This window comes from Pteropus vampyrus, unplaced genomic scaffold (genome assembly GCF_000151845.1).
Source record: "Pteropus vampyrus isolate Shadow unplaced genomic scaffold, Pvam_2.0 Scaffold350, whole genome shotgun sequence".
NCBI classification, from domain to species: domain Eukaryota; kingdom Metazoa; phylum Chordata; class Mammalia; order Chiroptera; family Pteropodidae; genus Pteropus; species Pteropus vampyrus.
The window spans coordinates 596,173-600,215 of NW_011889131.1; positions in this window are offsets into that span (position 1 = coordinate 596,173).

Genomic DNA, 4,043 nt, shown 5'->3' on the forward strand with positions numbered 1-4,043 from the left:
TCTTACTCCAACCTTTATTTCTCCTGACTTTTTTATTTTGAAATGTTTCAAACTTATGGAAAAATTGAAAGAACAATACAATGGATACCCATGGGTCTTTAACTATTCAACTCACCATTCACCAACTACTACCATTTTGCTGTATTTATTCTCCATATATATTTTGCTGAAAAATTTGGAAGTTCATAAGTCATAACTCTTCATCCTAAACACTTCCAACGAAACCACTCTACAGTTAATTCTATCGTATCGGCTAATACCTATTCAAATTCCAATGTCCCCAATTGTTTCAAAAATATCTTTGGTATCTTCTTTTTTTATTCAGTATCCCATCCAAGTTCAAGAAATGTATTTGGTGGGAATGCCTCTTTTGTTTCCTTTAGTGCAGAACAGTCCAGCACATTTTTTTTAATGACATTGCCTTTCTACAGCATTCTGACCAGGTTTATAAATGCTTGTTGTTCTGAATCCCTGACTTCTTCACCTCTAGGCTGAGAATGTGATCTTGGACTTCTTTTCTTTTCTTCTCTATTTACACTCTGTTCTGGGTGATCTCATCCATGATTGTGGCTTTAAACAGCATATATAGGCCAACAGTTCTCAAATATACGTTTTCAACTTAGGCCTGTCTCCTAAACTCTGGACTCTAATCACTTACTGAGGGTCTCACGGACGTCTCAGATCTTGTAACTAAACTAAACTCTTGGTCTTCTCCCTAAAACTTCCTCCGCCTATAGATTTTTTCTTTTCAGTTGATGGCAACTCCACCTTTCCATCTGCCCAAGCCAAAAAACTTGGAATTATTCTCAACTCCTCACTGTATTTTACACTCCACGCATGATCGCCTGGAAATCCTGTTCCATCAACCTTCAGATTACGCTTAGAATCTGACCACATCCTCTGCTTCCACCCTGGGTCCACTGTCATCATGTGTTGTCTAGATTATTGTGCCAGCCTCCCTAACAAGTCCCCCTCTTCCCATCTCTGCTCTACTGCAATCTGTTCTGAACACAGAAACCAGGAGGTCCTTACAAACTCAAGTCACATTCTACTACTCCTCTACTCAAAACCTTCCGATGGTCTCAGTAGCCTCAAAAGTTAAAGCGAGAGTCCTTCCCTCACCTAGCGAGGCCCCCCTACCTCTCCGACCTCACCTCCCACTGCTGCTCTGTCCCCTCCACCTCATTCACTCCACTCCATCCATTCTTAATACACTGATTCTCAAACATACCAAGCATGATGCCCTCTTAGGGCCTTTGCACTATAGCTGTTCACACTCCCTCCAATTCTGCATAACTCTCTCCCTCCTCGCCCTTGGTCCTGGCTCAAGTATGCTCTTCTCAAAGAAAGCCTATTCTAACCAGCTTAACATTGCGACCGCCCACCTGTGCACGAGCCCATGCACATACAAGCACACTTCCGATCCCCCGTGCCTATTTCTTTTCTTCACATCTATTTGTTTTCTCCATATCATACATCACTTTCTAAAATGCTATACAATTTACCTATGTGTTATACATTAGTGTTTATTTTCTCTACCCCTTCCCCCATGTTGTTAGCTCCCGGAGGGCAGGGATCAAGGTGAATGGAGGTGACCTGAGCAAAGACTTGAAAGAGTCATGAAGGCATCTGGAAGAAAAGCATGATGGTACTGGTAATAAATTGAGTACATACGTAAGAAGAACCCGTGTAAAGCACAGTGCCCAGTCATCACTGAGTAAGATTTGGCTATTATGAATATTCGGTCCACCCCTTCATTCAAAGTGGGAAAGTAAGGCTGAGAATTTTAATCAATGGTTTATTGTTAAACCAATGATATTTATGAAAGGCTACTTGTCAGAGAGGCACTGGATAAGGGGGGATAAATGTCAAAGGCTGGTACCTCACAGACGCCTACTCAGGCCTGGTGGATCCATTGAAGAGTCTAGTCTGGCTTTCCCAGGCTGAGCAGTAGCCCTGCTCCCAGGCTTCTAACAACGTGCCCTTGGCCACAGCGTTCAGTTTCTCTGGGCCTATCTACAAATATGAGGGAGTGGGTTGCTAAAAATAATGCGTAGAGTTTGATAAATTAACGGTCAAATATTAGCTTTTGATACAGTGACCCTCCTGAGAATTAGACAGAAAAAAAAAACAATTACTGTTCCTAGTGGCAATTTCATCTGTTAACTTGGTTTGAGGCTCTCTCCTGTGTATTACAACAAGCACAATTTTGGCACCTCCCTTCCTGTCTCTGTTCCCAGACCTCCCAGACAGATCAAAAGGAAATGCAAAGTAAAACTTTAAAACTTTGGCTATTTAACAATCTGTCTGACCCATCAGAGTCAAACATTGTATATCCTTTTCTTACAATTCCCTATTCTCCAATCTCTCCAAATGCTACAACTTGAGTAAGAAGGATATTACCAGCTTCTCTTGGGATAAATTAATAGTATCCCAACCATCCTCCAATCTACCCCAAACAAGCGCAGAACTCTATGGATACAGATCCATTTCAGCCCTGCTCCGAGCAGGCAGGGCAGCCTACAGCATCCAGGCCCTGGAGAGAACCCCAAATGACAGCAGAGGCCAGAGGAACCCTGCCAAAGGAAGCTGGATGAAGGGCTCTCTGGCACCGTGAGAGCCTTCTGGGCATATTCTCCTATATAAAGCGGACCTGCTCAAAACAGGAGACCTTCCCTAGGTTTGCTTTTAAATGCGCCGTCCTATTCTCTAATGCGTCTGCTCAGCGTCAGACTGTCTGGGAAAACGTGGAAGGAAAAAAAACACTTGGTTATCGGGTTAATTTATCTACGAGGCACCAAATATCAACATGCCGGCTGTGTCTGTGTGCTCTATCTTTGTCCAGGCAGCTGCCCCTCCACTGACATATGTATGGAGAGTGCCCATTGGGTGAGGGTAATGGACTGTGCCCTGCACCTCCCCAGGCCCTGGGCTCCCTCCCAGCACACTAGCCCACATGCCCTTCTCCTTGTGTTTTGGGGGAAGCAAACACACGTTTCCTGGGGGGAGAGATCTAAAAAGAGTCTCTGCTTTCTTTAACATCCATCTAAAGTTATTAAGAAGCATGAAACCCCGTGTATATATTACAAATTAAATTCCTTATATGCAAGGTACCCACCAGGAATGGCTGGCCCCACAGAGGGCTGTGGATGTGATTATTGCCTGGTGTGGGGGACACAGACAGACTATGAACACCTTAGGACTGAATGATTCTGCACAGAGGCAAAAATGTTCTGAATGATAGCATGGTATTCCATTCACACTTCCATTCAGGCAGGATCCTGGGAATCTGGAGTAGTTAGCTACAAGCTCACTACACCTTAGCAGGTCTCTAGTTTTCCTAAAGAGTGTGCTTAATTTGTCCTTTGAAAATTAAACTCACAAAACACAATTCATTTGTATGTATTATGCAAAAATATTTTAATTAAAAGAGCAAATTCACAAGCCTAGGCTGGATGTAGCAGGCAACAGAAGGCCCCTAAATGATGAGTTCTGGAACAATCATTGGGCGACTTGCCATTATGTTGAAGAAATCAATTAAAGAGGTTTTTGATGTTTTGTTAAAGTTATTTTGTAGAAAAAGTCCATTTATAATGTTTTCCTCCTTGGACACCCTACACACATATGCCCAGTTAAGAGGTGTCCCTATATTCCATCCGTGTTGAGGTGTTGACATCTTTTACATTCACAGAGAATAACACTGTGATAGTACAACATCACTTATACCAATTTGCAGGTTGGTGACCCCTTAAGGAAGGTACAACTTGGAGCCCTGGACTTGCCCCTAAAGCACTGTGTCAGTCCTGTCATTGCCCCTTCACGAGGTAAATGGTACTAAACAAGTTAAGGTACCCCCCCCCCTGCACCTCAACACCTGATCCCTGGAATTGAGATAACGGCAGCTGTCCTACTTATCTCAAAGGGACATCGATGAGATCATGGATGACCCAGCTGAGCAAGACACCGGATACTCAAAACAGCCTGGAAAGGGTCTGTCTGACCCCCAAGGTCAGACAGGGTGTGTGAAACTCTGGCGGGCTCTG